General features: G+C 38.9%; 1 long non-coding RNA gene across 1 annotated transcript; it reads left to right on the top strand.

Annotated features, from left to right (window-relative positions):
* The first annotated feature begins 691 nt into the window (after window positions 1-691).
* LOC143856514 (uncharacterized) lies at window positions 692-6,439 on the top strand. Its single transcript, XR_013238256.1, has 2 exons — window positions 692-938; window positions 5,832-6,439. It is a non-coding gene; the product is annotated as an uncharacterized LOC143856514 (long non-coding RNA).
* The last annotated feature ends 9,704 nt before the right edge of the window (window positions 6,440-16,143 follow it).

Below are 16,143 nucleotides of genomic sequence, written 5' to 3'. Positions count from 1 at the left end.
TTGAGGCCGTTTGTGAACGGTGCCTCATTATCCAAGTCCATTTGGGAATGCTTCTTATCCTCGTTGAACCCGCTTGTGAGCGGCGTCTCATCTCCTTCTAAAAACTGTTTGAGAGCGATCTTTGTCCTTTCCCTTCAGAATCCATTCGAAAATGATATCTCATTCTCTAATTGCCCATTTGTGAACGGCGCCGCATCGAGTTTTTATTATTATTCAAGTTCTAGGGTTTCATCTAAGGTTTGGCATTATGTTAAGGTGCGTTGTATCTAGAGAGTCCTTTGTCGATTAAAACTACGCAAAATGGTTCTGTCATTTTTAACTTTGGTATTCAATGACTACGTCATCTCTACCAAAGAGGGGCATCTGTAGACACCCCATTTTGTTTTGTTTTAATCAACAAATAAATTAGTGTGTTAAATCCATGTGAGAACCCCCTCTATCATTGATTTATATGTTTTAGGTCATTAATATCTTGATCTGACTTTACGGATCATCAATCGGGACAAAATAAGCTAGGGTCACTTCATAGCCCGGACCCTGATTCCATTCCGAGACCCGATTTCCGTAAATCGTTAGATCAATGGCAGATCATGACCTGGGTCTAACCATCCAAAACCACCTAACCTCTCCTCTCATCCTAACCATTCAAACCTCACCTAACCTCACCTAACCTCTCCTCCCATCATAACCATCCAAACCTCACCTAACCTCACCTAACCTCACCTAACATCACCTAACCTCACCTAACCTTACCTAACCTCACCTAACCTCACCTAACCTCCTATCCCATTCTCCTATAAATACCCTCTCATCTTACCAAAGAAAGGAAGGAAAAAAAAGAAAAGAGGAGAGAACCCCTCTCTTAGAAAATTCAAGCCCTCTCTCTAGACCAAATCCCTCTTCTCCATAAGTTTGCATGGAATATCGTCTACAAAAAGGTATGTCTTTTGGAATTTTATTTTCTTTTCTATATTTGTAGGATTGAGTGTTGTTTTGCGTATATTTTGGTTGATGTCATGTTTAATTTTGTACTAGTTTGGCCTTGGTCATGTTCTCACTTATGCTAAATATGATTAATGTGTTAGGGTCATTAGAACCTATTTGCAATGGGATGTTGAAATCATTGGCTTGTTAGGGAATTTAGATTTCTTTTGGGAAAACAATTCATTAAAAATTTTGAACATTTACAAGAAAGAAAACTTGAATTTTACATGAATTATCAAAACCCATTTAATTTGGCTTACAAAACCTCCATCTTTCAATTGATAACAACAGCCCCCACTCCAATTTGATAACAACAGCCCCCACTCAATCTCAAGAACCCAATATCCATACCCCACCTTGCCAAGTAGATAAAAACAACCCCTTTTTCAAACATCCCATTTGAATCTAATCTCAGGCCCATTCAAGCCATTTTTCATATTCACCGTCTTTTAATCACTAAAAAAATAAGAACTATCAAAAGAAAACATGGGGGTGCCAATATCATTCCCGTCATAGTGCTAGCTGTTAGACTTTAAACAGATTTTTCGACCTCTAAACAACAGAATCGTGGGAAATGGTTAACTACAAAGTCGTAGATATTTTCGTGCCGTTTCCAACGAGTATTCGTGCTAGATCAGACAGCGAGCGGTTAAAAAGTTAAGTCCAAAATGGTTGCGGCACACCTTTAGGCATTTCCAGTTTAATGTTGCTGTCCTTTTGTTTGCAACACAAATTCGAACCTCTAAATCACAGATTTACAAACAATGGAGAACTACAAAGTTGTAGCCCTATAAAAGATCTTTCCAACGCATGTTTGTACGTTGAATTTGGCCAAGCGGTTAAAGAGTTACGACAGTTTTAGTGGGCTGCATTTGTCAGATCTTTTAATGGTCAATGGTTTGTCGAATTTGTGCAATTGTCAAAACTTGGTTGTGTTAACGTCATTTTCCAAACCAAAATCGAAAGACATTAATCTAAAGTACATCCAACCTAAAATTAACAAAACTAAAATTCACCCATTTAAAATCCACTGATAAAAATCCGTTAAAAGCCATTAACCAAAAGACCACTAAAAATTTCAAATGAAACTAAAACCTTCTAAATAAACAACTTTAAAAGCTACCAAACACACTAAATACCTTCAGATAATAAAAGCTTCAAGAAAACTCTAAAAGTTTCCACAAACCCAAAAGAATTCGAGATTCCCAAGAGCCGGTGGATTCAAAATTCCTTTAGGAACCCTTAGAGCCCAATTTAGGAACACTGGTGTCGTGTCGTGTCGTGTCCTAAGTTTTAGGGAGTCTTAGGTTTTAGGGAGTCCTAGAGTCAGGAGTCCAGCCTCATCACGGACGTTTGCTATGTATAGCAACCGTGCCATAGGTTTAGTTACACTAGTCACCCGATCTTTTCCATAGGACAAGCCTAGTAAACTAGGATGTAGGCTAACCTGCATTAGTCTAAGGGACAACTTGCATTTAGATAAGAATCATATAGCATCTTCGATGAAATCCTAAGATAATAAAATCCTCAACTTGAATTAAATAACTTCTCTTAAAACTGTTGAAACAGTCAATCCCGTCTAGGTCGGTGTCTTAGTTGAGTTAGGCATATGTAACTTAGCTTAGGTGCACCGAACTACGTCGACTCTGATCCCAGTGAGGCTTGGGTACGTAGGCAGCTTGGATGTCTGATGGCATACCACCCGCGAGTCGGCACCACAAACAAATTGTGGTGTTTTGTATATTAATTTTCTTGTAAATGCTTGATCAAATCACTTAGGACTTTCCATGAAATTAGAATTTTAGGAGAACTTTCACTTAGATTGAATCCAGACAAATTAATAAATCAAGATACACATTTAGGATTCACATTGAAATTAGATCATAGGATGCATGTCACTTAGTTCGCACATTAACATAGAGTTGAATGAGCCATTTAAAATAAATTTAAAAGAGTTAGCTTTTGGAATCGAAGACCGATTATCGGGCAAGAATGGTGCATGTGGTGGATAACTCCCCATACCTTCCATTCTCGTAACCAGGTAGCGAGTCTAGATTTCTGGTTAATTACGGGTCCTAGATCCCACATCTAGGTGGCGACTCTGTCAGTCTCTTTCGTGTGGAATTCGGATTGCCTTAGTGATCCCAAGTTCACAGGAAAGATTAATTCAAATCAATAATAAAATGCACACGCCAATCGCGTGGATACGAGAGACCAAGAGAGAGAGAGCGGCGGCTCGCGCCCCACACCCCTCTCGCGGGATCAGGGTACCACAGACTTAGATCCAGATTACATTACTGAAACACCATGAATTACAATCAAGTATCATTAACATTCAATCAGCTCTAACCAATATTTGCCTTAAAACTTAAACATGCTAAACGGAGGATATAAAAAAAATCAGATATTACCTTATTAATGCAATGAGACGAGTATATATCAATTCACCTCTGTTAAAACTTGATAGAGAAATATGACCCGCAAGATCCTCGAATTCTAGATCTGGACAGAACCTTTAACATCAAACAATGGCGAAATCGCAGCGAGGTTGAGACGTCGGTCACGACGATGACCAAGCAGATATAATGGCCGAAGATGAGGGCTGGAAATTTTGTATCTCCCTCTTGCTCTTTGTCTTCTCTAATCAAGCAGAGATATGAGGGTAAAATGCCAAGTAGAAAGGAGATGGTGGAGAGATCCAATCGGCTGCAGATGATGGAAGAGGCACGGCCGGATCCCGTTTGAAGCCACCGGAGAAAAATAAAAAAATAAAAAAAGGGTTTAAGAAAATGGGTGATTAAGGTGGAGAGGAAGAAGATGGTTGGAAATGAAAATGGTCGAGGGTTTGGCTGATTCAGGTAGTGGTTATAATGGAGGTGGGTTTGGGGGAAGGAGAAGAGGATGAAGGTAAAGATGGATGGGGTGGCCGATGGAGTCGGGTGGGTTTGAAGGTGGAAATGGGTTAGGGTGTTGCAGGTGGTGGGTTTGTCTAAAAAAATAAAATAAAATAAATGAAGAGGAAGAAGATGGTGAGAGGGAGTGATGGTGGCGGTGGTGGTGCTAAACGGCGGTGATGGGGAGGCCGGATTGAATGGCAATCGATCGGATTCCGGCAAGATTGCCGGAATCAACGGATTTGCAGAAAAGAGGTGGGGATGGGATCTGCCGGTGGGAATGGGCTGGCCGGAGAAGACGAAGTGGGTTTTGGGTTCAAAGAGGTTTGATGAGCACATTTATGTGTGAATTGTAGGTGTAAAAAGCATGCATATTTGATAATTAAAGCGGTGCTACTAATGTATTTTGTGTGTTTCTGGTGTTGCATGGTTATTTATGGATTTTCACGGAAAATAGAGCTAAGGAGATGAAATTCCTAAGGAAAACAATCAATTTTCAAGAAAATCTAAAATTTCAAGATACTTTGGTGGCCGAGTTCAAGATGCTCTAACTGGGTTGAATTTAACGGTTCAGATTACCTTATTGGAGTTATTTAAGGGAAGCAATCAAGTTACATGGTGGACCATTAAATTGGATGGCTCGGATCAGCTATGGAAATGATTTAGAGGGTGCACTTGATTACCATCACGGCCCATTAAATGAATAGTTTAGATCATCCAATAGAAATGGTTTGGGAAAAGTCCGTCAAAGCTCATAGTCTAGATGGTTTGGATTAGCGAACAAGTGGCCCCTAAAAGTAGTTTTTATCACTAATATTTGGATGGTCTAGATTGTTCTTTGGAATTATTCAAAAGGGCACAATCATATTTACCTTGCAGCCAACAAATTGGACGGTTGGATTGTCCTATGAAAACCAATTTGGGTACTTTTAAATGGGCGGTGTGGATCGTTCTACGAAGATGAATTAGGGGTGCAACCACTCTATATTATCGCCCATCATTTGTACGGTTTAGATCATCATACGACAATGGGTGAGGTGCGTCATTAATTTATCTTGTAGCCCAACATAATGAGCGGTTTGGATCATCTAAAGGAAATAATCCAAGGGATCTATTTATGGACCATCCAGTGAACAGTTCAGATTGCCTTGTAGAAACGATTAAGGGGCATAACCTCTCTGCATGGAAGGGGGTTTTAAATAAATGGACGGTCACATCATCATATGGAAGTTGCTTATGGGATTTTTGGACATATATATGATGGAGGGGCAGTTTTGCCATTTAGAGAATAACCAAATATCTTAAATAGGAATTGCACTAAGAAAGAGATGGTTCGAATTTGAAGAAATATCCGTATATGTATTGGGGCCTACTTTCTCAACTCACATATTATATTTAAAGAAGGTTCTTTGTGGCAGTAGATGGAAAGGGCAACTAAATTTTCCATTGGATTCTTATATGAGTACATGCATGCACGTACAGTTCTATTGAGATGGGATTTTCGAAAGCACATGCAAAGGGGGCGTAAATATCAGTTTCCTTATATTCATGGTGGGCCCCACGTTATTCTAACGATGTTTGCAAATCCAGCGTGCTCCAAGGCAGAAACTTTTAATATTAGAATGGGGTGCGAGTATAAAATAAACAAGGAGTGTGGATATCATCAACAAGCAGCCCTCAACTTTGGCAATTGCCATATTGTGTTACAACAATAGTGGGACCCATTTACAGTTTGGAAATTACCAAATACATGCAAAACTCTCTACAACCCACGTTTCCTTTTGAAAGAAATAGCAACTTCCTAATTGCTATACATGCATTTGTGGGACCCACTTGAAGATTAAAAATAGCATTCCACGGTTTTGGATTCAAAAATAGCTTGTCTTATATGTTATATAATGCAAATGGGACCCACTTACTAACTTGTTTTACTTGTTTGCACATTTAATATAGGTTGGGCCCACCATGAAGAATGAGAGAAAGTTGCTAAATTCCCACCCATTTCTACGTAAGAGAAGAGGAAAAAGTCAACAAAAATGGCCCAAATTACCAAGACAAGGTACAAAGTTGCTGAAATTATACACACAAGGTGGAAGTTGCTAAAATTTCAAAGATGCCAAGTTATTTTTGTGAACTTCCTTGGGGCTTGTAAATAGAAAGAGATTCCCTCCATATATTGGTGTAAAGAATAAAAAAGAACTCTCCTCTCTATCACCCTTCTCTCTTACATATTCTCCCTATGCCCTCTTGTTAAAAAAGTTCTCTTGCTCTCCCATGCTTTCCTCACTCTATTTTCTCTTTTTCTCTCCACTACTCTCAAGCTCTCTCCCTTAGGTTTTCTTGTTCTTTCTTTTTCTTTTTCTTTTCAACTCTCAATCCAAGGCATCATCATCCACCATTCAAACTCAAGGTGACATTAAAGCTTGAAGGAGGAAGATGCAACCAAAGTTGGAGGAGAAAAAGACTAAGTTCTATTTAATTTTTGTTATTTATTTTAAGTTCAATTTGATGTAATTTTGTTTCAATTCAAGTTAGTGAAGAAGTAATTAGTTTTTGTTTAATTTTCTTTCAAGTTCTATATGGCAATTCTTCTCCCATCTATCTCGTTTATTTTTGTTTTTCTTCCCTTCTTCATGAGTAACTAAATCCTATTTACTTAGGGTTTAGTTGAAACTATGGGGAAGGAGAAATAATTACAATTAAATCAATCTACTCAATTGAAAAATTGTGTAGGATTTTGTGTTTGGAAAATCCCAATCATTCATGCCATTGGCTTTCCCCTTTCGTATGAATGATTGTTGATTAACAAATATAAAGTTCTATATAATCAATGTAAATTGGAAAGTGGATTTGATTAATTACTTATAAGGAATGACATCCCTTTGATCTTATTCCTTATTGACTAGTTAATCGAATTTTCAACCCAATTCAAGAGTTGTTTTAATTAATCAATTTAATCCGAACCCATGGTGGATTCTAACCCTAAGTAATCTTTTATATTGAATTAAGGTTTTTCACTATTCTAAATTACTTTTGCAATTTTTCAATTTACTTAAGCCCTTAGAATTTAGTTTTCTAATTAAATTAGATAAGTAGTTAATAGAGATCATTAAAATTTGGTACACTTTGCCTAAATTAAGATTTCCAAATCAAGATCGTAGTTGAATTTGATTCTTAGATTGAATAGAATACACGCTTATATATAGTGTTGGCTCCGAGGTCTAAGTCCACGGAAATCCTGAGATTTTGCCAGGCAACAGTATATCATAGCTAGTATTCTAATCGGTACAAGAATAGGATTGACAACTAGATTTCTCTTCCTTGAGTTCGACCCGTATTTACACGATCCGTGCACTTGCGGTTATTTAATTTCTCAATCAAGGTTCAAGGAGGTGGAGGAGAATCCGGTAAGGGTGATGGCGGATGGGGGTGGCTGTGATGTCCGGAGTGGTGTAGAATGGAGGAAGAAGATGAGGGTTGCGGTGGTTGATGGCGGATGGGGGTGGCTGTGAGGACCTTGCCGGATTCCGGCAGACCCACCGGAGAAGAAGGGGTGGCGTTGGAAGAAGAAGAAGAAGAAGAAGAAGAAAAAGAAAAGGGGTGGAGGAGCTCGGAGGTGGTCGGAATCCGGCACTACATTGCCGGAGAAGAGGAAGGAGAAGGGAAGATGATGGTGGTGCTGAGTGGTGGTGGAAGATGGGTCCGGCCGGAGTTGATGCCGGAGAAGAAGGCCGGCCAAAAATAAAAAATAAAATCCCTCTCTCTGCTTCTGTGCTTTCTCTCCTCCCTCTCTCTGTTCTCGACGAAAATGAGCTTTTTCTATTTGCTTCGATGGTTTTTTTTTATATACAAAAGAAAAAGATGTAATTAAACACACCCCTTTTCTACTTGGACAACCACCTCTAGTGTAATTTTTAACAACTTTTTAACTGGCAGGGGGGCTCAAGTAGAAAACAGGGGGAAGAAAATTTGTGCAAAATATCTTCTCCTCCTTTGATCCTAACCTTTCAAATTGCCTTTATCAATGAAGGGCTGAGATCAAAAGCTCTCTAACCACCTAAGATTCCCCTAACTAATTTTGTTACACACTAATCAGCATGCCCCTGTATCTCCCTGGACAGCCCATAATGGCAAATTGGAACTGGTTTTCCAGATTTAAGCAAAACCCCTTTTCTGGCTAAATCGCCACCCTTCTGGACTTGCACCACGACACCGCCTTAGCTCGTTCACTAGGCAAATGTGCACGGATCTTAACGAAATTTCATAGGGACCTTGGTGGGACCCTAAGCCAGCCTAGGGTGAAATTAGGGACCCTGAAACACTCATCTGATGGAATTTTTATTCAAAATGATAGCTTGGGGTACGGTCAAAATGGGGTGTCTACAAATACTCAAATTGCTAATGATCAATTGCAATTGGGATACGATTATGAATGCAGTCTTGGCATCTAAACTTTCCTACCATGTCCAATTTCAAAGGAGATCTATGACGCTTAAAGTTTCTGTTTCAACGGCTTAGGTAATAAATACATGATATAAAATTAGAGTTTTCTGAAAACTTTCATGATGTTTGGTATTAGTTTCAACTTTTAATGGAATTTATCAATTTCACGCGAGGTAGGTGATGTTACAAAACAACCTATAACAAATTAATTTTAATTGAGTTCAAATTTTTACAATATTAAGATATGAGTAAATATAGATCACTGTCAAAATTTCAGCTATTTCTATTTTAATTTTCTATTATATTTTGATTTTACAAAATTGAGGTTAGGTTGTTCAATTCACAAAGCAACCTATAGCAAAAGACTTTCAAATCATTCCAAACTTTACAGTATCAAGATAACCATGATAGAAAACTACGGTAAAAATTTCATGAATTTTCATTATGATTTGATATCCAATAAAAATCACACAAAATCTAGATATTTTGGAAGAATCAATCAAAATGCATACTTAATGACATCCTAAAATCAAGAAAAAATTAGAGTAGATATAATATATATCATAATATTTCTCTTCCAAATTTCAGAACTTGAAAATCGAAATTTCTCCAAGACGCTCAATTTTTAAAGAGAAGATCCCTTGTTTCCTAGAAATTCAAAACTCACTTTATTAAAAATAAAATAAAAACTATATTAAATCTTTATAGAAATTCATGAAAATTTTTCTAAGACATACCAGTAATATATATTACTGGTTTGTAAACAAATTTTTTAGAATTAATCGATTTTATCATAAGAAATAATTATGGTATGCAAAACGAAGCTCGGGTTGGAAAAAAATGAATAAGATAAATTTTTCAAAATTTTCTTTCATGAAAAATTCTATTTATATATAAACCTAATATCTGAAGAGTTTCATGAGTTTTCAAATTGGTTTGATATTTATTAGAAATAGGCCACATTTAAAATAATTTAAAATCGGATTAAAAAAAATCTAAAAAATCTAAAAATCTTTAAGTGATCTGAAAATCTAAATATCGGTTTAGAAATAAATTCCCATCGAATTTGGACTTGATTTGACCCATTTTTTATTTTATTCTTCGAGAAATAACCATTTTCTGGGTTATCTTTTGAAAAATAAAACTATCAACTTGTGGTAAAAAATTATATTTTTCAGTAGTTTTTAATTTTATATTAAACTCAGAAAATATTAGGTATTGAAAAACACAATGATTTGGAGGGCTTGCTTTCAAAATCTCATTGAAAACCCATATTGAAGAAAGATTTAATAAATCAATATTTTAATGAAGAAAAATTAATTTTCAAGCAAAAATTTGAAAAATAAAAAATCATGATTTATACTATATCATACTCAAATTTCATCCAAAAACTCCATCGTTTAAGATCATGTTTGAAAATTAAACCCTAAAATACCCTAAACATGATTTCTAAACAAAAAAAAAAAACTGTAAAAGTGAAAGAACGCCTACCGTTGATCCCAAATCCTTATCTCTAGGGCTGGTATTTCGAGATATAGGCTTTGTCCAGCCCTTATAATCGCTCTTTTGAGAAGATGAAGCATAAAATATGAAAACCAAAAGGGAAAATTTTTTAGACATTTTTCCAAGCTTGGGGAACCAAGTGGGACGTTTTTGGATGATAGCTCTCTAGGGTTTGTGTATTGGTTTTTATAGAAAAGCCACAAGTTTGATTGGAAAAATGTGTCTTCTAATATGAGGAGTCTTTTTTTAGTTAGTTTCCTTATTCTTACTTTCCAAATTTGATTACCTTCTTAATTAAGGTTACTTGTATGCTAAGTTATTCTAGAAGATTTCGAATTGCCTCTTGTTAAAAAAACCTCTTTTGTAAACAACCTTTTCCAATTACAACTCTACTTTCCTTTTTTTCTTCCTTTCTTCTCTCTCTCTTTTTTTTTATCAACAAATAATGATGTCATCACCACCTCATCCATGATTGGGCGCCCAACCATGTGGGGCCAACCATGTGGGGCGCCCACCATGGTGGTCGACCCACATGGGTGAGCCCACATGGGCCCTCATCTTGCGGGCTTTAGGCCATTGGGCCTTTTCACATGGGTTTCAAGTTTTTTTTTTTTTTTGTAAAAATTCAATAAAATCCTTCTAAATTCAACACTTTATAAATGAACCCAACCCATGTAGAATCTATGGTGCACCCCCCAACATATGGTTGAACCATCTCCTTTAGAAAAAAAATAAACTTTTGGACCAAAATACCCTCAAATTGGTTCATTTTTAAAGGGAAAAGTTAAAAATGAAAAGTCTTCGTGGTCAAACTTCAAAAGTAGAAACTTTCAAAGTTTGGTCATTTTGGTGGGCAATATCAAACATGATCATTTTGTACCCCCTGAAAATACCCAAAATGCCCTCGTCTCACAAAATTTTCAAATCAAGTAACACCCCTGAAAGTTTCTAAATTTAGCAACTTTTTCAAAATTCATCTCTTCATTCAAGATTTCACATGCACAACCCGGGGGTCAAATGTGACACACTGGAAAGGACTGAATCACCCCTATGGTGCCAAAATTGCCAAAATCAAAGAAAATCCTAAGAAATTCCAAAAATAGCAAGTTTCCCAAAATTCATGAATTATTCAAGATTCATCAGATACGACTCAAGGGTGAAATGGGAGACTCCAGAAATGACCAAAATACCCCCAGGGTAAAAAATAAAGGAGTTTCTAAAAATAGCGGGTTTTTCTCACTTGATTGAAAACTTGAATTCTCATCTCCCAACAATCAAGGGAACCCCCTAGTGACATTTAGGATTGCGAATCAACTTCAAAACACTAAAAAAATGAGGTGAAATTCACCCTAAAATTCAAGAATACCTACTTCTACTACGGAAAACGACTCAAGACTTGATGAAACTGTCGAACCTTATGCTTTTTAAAACGTAGCAAAATGGGGGTGTCTACAGGCACCTCCAGAATCAAGCTTCCTTCTGGAGCAAAGAAGATTGTGCCAAGTGGGTGCCATGGCATGAGGGTGCTGGGTGGTGATGGTGAGGTCCAATATGAGGCGAAGCTCGGTAGATCATTAGGCGTGTTTTACCTTTTTTGTTTCTTGTAATTAGCTGTAGTTCAGTGAAGTTTCAAACGCTTTAGTCTTTCTTTACTTTCTTGTAATTGGACTAGAAGTCCTCTTCTGTAAAGGTTCCTTCGCACGTGAATAAAAAAATATAGTTTTAGCAATTTCCACTGTCTTTAAGCAATCTTAGTATTATTCTATACTGAGTGTAGTGAGTGGTTGAAGCTTGCATGCTGTGAGGCACGAGTGTTTACACGCATCATTTGGTTAGGGCTACTCGTGCGGTGTAAGTGAGTAGAGTTGGTTCCGAACGATGTGAGTTGTAAGCGGTGTAGTTTGATGGGCGAGTTATATTTTGCACAACATGGGAGTGTTGCGTGCCTGAGAAGACGATCGGTACCAGATTACATTTTACCTTCATGAGTGCGGATCGACATGTCTAGCGGAGGTCCCTTGAGGGGACACATGGGAGAATCGTGACTATTCGATCCAAGCGTAACGGGGGTTTGGCGCCTTGAGTCATGATGGCGAAACAACGTATTTATGGCCCTAACAGCCGTGCATGGATTACGGGGTGCCACGTGGCGCTCCACGTCAGTGCGACGTGACTCTTGGGTTTCCCTCGTATGGGTCAATAAAATCCCGCCCATTTTTCATTTGTGCCTCACCTTGCATTTATCTCTTTTTCTCTCCCTTTATTTTCTTGTCTTTGCTTTGGTGAGATTTCTTTGGATTTTTTGGCGTGAGGTTCCACTCCCCTGGCGCATCGTTTTCCTTTTCCCGGCCGAAGCTTTCCGCCCTCTCTCATTTTCTTATTTCTGCCGAAGTTTTACGAAATTCCGAATTTTCCGACCGGGTTTTCTCCTTTTCCGGAGGGATCTCCGGCACTGGTTCATCTTCTCCGGCGGGTTCTTCAACGTTTCTCTTCAATCTCACCGGTGCGTTTCTCAACCCAATCTTTTTGTTTCATTTTCTTTAAAATTTGAAGCACTTGTTGGAGGGAGTTCGCGACGTCTCCGAGTTGTTGCGTGAACTAGTTGAAGGCGGTCATGGTGACCGGAGCATCGCCACAGACAATCATTTCTTCTGTCTCCGCTCGTTGTTCTTGGTCTCTTGGCTTGCTTGGCTTCTCGTAACCATTTCACCGTTAGGTTGAGAGGGAGCTTTCAATTTTGGCATCGAGTTCCCACGGATGGCGCCAATCTGATGACTCCTAAAATCTGACTGCACATACTAGCCTGGCAGAACCTGTAATCCTGCGCTCACAAAAAAAGCGTCAGCGGGCCCGGAGTTGTGGCTCCGGATGGCTATTTCGACCCTCAAGTCAGAGATAGGCAATCACAGACAATGGACGATGGATAGGGGGAGGGCCAAGACAAGTTACCAGACCAAGAGAGTAGGAGGATTGATTTCGACTTGCCTTTGCCTGAGTACGTAGACCCCTATTTATAGGGGAGGAGGCCCACGATCTTGAAGATATCAATTAAACCTTTGATTTAGCCCATGTGGGGGCGTGATGGATGGAGGAGGATGAGATCGTGGAGATATGATTTCCTATGATTCCGGGCGGAGATCTTGGACGGTGGCGTAGGCAGGCTGTTTTGAATTTGAATACAGCGCCTTACGTGTAACGGTTGTCCGGATTGGTCGCATAATGGCGAGATTCCCACAATCGTATTTGGCATCTCTTGATGTTCGATACCGAAAAAGAGGAAATGTTGTGGATGTTTTGGCATGATTCAATAACGGACATTGTTTGTGGCGGTTGACTTGACCCGGTCGAATGGCGGAGAATGGTTTTGAGGGTCAGCACCGTGTATACCGATTTTACCCCTAACAGTACGTGTGGCCAATTATCGGTGTATATATTATTAAGTATATGTGGTACCATTTTAACCTTGAATGTCATTCTCGTCATGTGTTTATTATTAGTTTTTTCAAGAACATAACATTTACTGAATAAAAGATGATTACAGGTGCACTTCAGGGGGCTAGAGACTGCCCCATATAAAAGGTAGCTCTAGAAGCACCCAATTTAGCCAAGCAATCAACCAAATTGTTGGCACTTGTAGGTATGAGAGAGAAAGAGAAAGCACCATGCATACAGAGATCTCTAATCTCATCCAATAGATTGGCAAATCTTCACGGACAGTCTTTAATCCCTTTGACCAACAACAAAATGTTGGATGAATCACTTTCCACTTCCAAACTCCCTTCCATATGGTTAATGAAGATGGATTATCCCCGGTGGAGCGCTCGAACCTTAGGTTTAGAAAAGAGTAAATAATATCACCCCAGGAAATCCTAAAAACGCCACCAATACCTGGTATGATTAGTAATCACCAATACCTGCTACTGCACCCAAGGACCTCAGCTTCTCATCATGGTTTTATGACTAGTAAATCCTTTCTTCATTGGTCTTAAAACTAGGGCTGCAACTCGAGCCGGGTTTTACCCGACCCGCATCGACCCGACCGAAAATAACCTGGGTCGGGTTCAGGTTTCGTGGGTTTCGGGTTGAGCCGGGTTTGAAGGGTCCCGACCCGACCCGACCCGAGTTACATAAGTTATAGTATGTTCATTTTTTTCTATTGTTAGTTAAAAGTTAAAAGTGAAAACCCACGCACCCACTGTTATTGTATGTGAGTGTAATTTCTGCTTCTATGAGTTGAGTTGATTCAAGTGTTTGATTCAACATTGTTTGATTGTAATTACAACATTGTTTGATTATGGCATTGTTTGATTCAAGTGTAGTGTGAGTGTAATTACATCATTGTTTGATTCAAGTGTAATGTGAGTGTAATTTCTACTTCTATGAGTTGAGTTGCCTTGCCAAACAAGAATTTTCCTAAAAAAATTGCGTCAACGTGAAAAAACCCGACCCGAGATATTTCTCGGGTAGGGTTGGGTTCTCCAAAACCCGACCCGCCCGACCCGAGTTGCAGCCCTACTTAAAACCACGAAAAACAAAGTCCATACATTATTTTATTGAGACTTTTCACTTTATTAATGATTGTTTTGAGAGGAATGATAAATTGAAGTTGCCCTTGCAAAAAACCATCTACATGGGAGCACACGTAGGTCCTTCTCAACAAAATGCATTTATTGTTCCTTCAATTTTGTATTTCTCTGAACCATTTTCATATGTTTGTCTATCCTTATAAATGAAATCATATGTTTATGTGTCCTTATAAATGAACTTTGTTGAGATAGACCAATGAGGGTGCACTGGTTTTTGCAAGGTCTCCACTTAATTTTTCACTCCTCTTGTTTTGATTAGCTGTTAAAATCTTTTAGGCAGTGTTTGATATGGTCTAATTGTCAGCCTGGAAACCATAATTCCATAGATATCCATCAATTTCTACGTTTGATATATTGAACAATAAGGGTGAAAATTGAATTAGAAATCTCATGGGGAACTAAAATGATGAAATTTGGAGCTCTTTCCTTTGTTTTAAATGTGTGGGATAGGTGCCGGATTTTTCATGTCCACAAGGGGAAGAAAATACACTTATGTCGTGGAAAATGACAAAAGTACCCATATCTCATAAATCATCCTACTACCCACAAAGGCATACATAGAAGGCAGTATCTCACCCGGGTCGAGATCTGAGGATGGTGAGGCAACCGGTAAAGTCTCATCTTGTGTGTTGGCCGAAGTGACAATAGTCACATTGAACCCTCGAATATGCTCGAAGATCTCGAAACTATCTTCCAGTTCCGGGGATAATTCGCAAAACTCCATTTCCATCGAGAATTGAATGGGTAGGACCCTACTTCTTTCTTTAGAGTTCCAGCTTTATTGACGGATTCTTTATTTTACTGAACTACTAGACCAAGGGAAAGACATAGATAAAGACTCCATTTTCAGGCAATCCAATCTTCCGTGTGTCACGCGGAAGCCCCAAAAAGAGGTTTTCCCCTCTCAACGTCTTTAGACACAATGATGGTTCCGGTGGAAATTGTCCAAGACAGGACCTAGGCCTAAGCGCTTAGTCAGCCTCGCAAGGATTTGCGTATCTTGGCCCAGTGGGGAACTGGCAACTTCTTATAGAAAAGGTGAGAAAGAGTCTCTATTGCTGGATCAACGGAAATAATTGGATCTCGATCTCATCCTGGAACATCTGGAACATATGGATCAATTTTTGCAAGCTCTCGATCCGGAACTAATGGATACTGCTCAGATGCTGTGCTTCCACCCGCCACCCCTCCCTGCTACTCATGCTACTAGTGATGGTGCCGATGGATCTGCTACTGATGCCATTGGTGGTGCTGGTGCAACTTCTATTTGTTCTTCGCTGCTTTGGGTTGTGCTTGGTGTGAATTCTTCTTTTTATTGATCCAGCCCGGAAACCGGCTACGACAGTTCCTTTTTTGCAAGGATCACCCCCATTTCAATCACGAACAGCGTAAACTAGGTATGGCTGATGGTGCAGGTGAGAGTGTGGAATTTGACTCTCCGTGCCTTCCTCGATCTGTCCATTCTTTGCACAAAGCCAACCTATAGGTCAAGCTGCCCAATTCTATCTGGGAAAGTCAAGATTGCTTTCAATATCTGGGTCAAGTAGATTCTATTCTTTCAAGATCGAGAATTCGTACGGGAGCACTCATCTAGCGAAATGAAAGAAATGAAAGACTGGCTAGGGATTGACCAGGCTCATTTAAGGTGGAGTTGGGGGGCACTAACTCTTATTCACGTGTTCACATTCATTCGAGGATATCGCACTAATACCTATGCCGATTGCCTCTCTCAA

The sequence above is a fragment of the Tasmannia lanceolata genome, unplaced genomic scaffold (genome assembly GCF_043159265.1).
Source record: "Tasmannia lanceolata isolate RefF3 unplaced genomic scaffold, GAP_Taslan_0.1 ptg000023l, whole genome shotgun sequence".
In the NCBI taxonomy this organism is placed as follows: domain Eukaryota; kingdom Viridiplantae; phylum Streptophyta; class Magnoliopsida; order Canellales; family Winteraceae; genus Tasmannia; species Tasmannia lanceolata.
The sequence above is the reverse complement of the archived record's forward strand: the minus strand, read 5'-3'. Positions and strand labels throughout refer to the sequence as shown.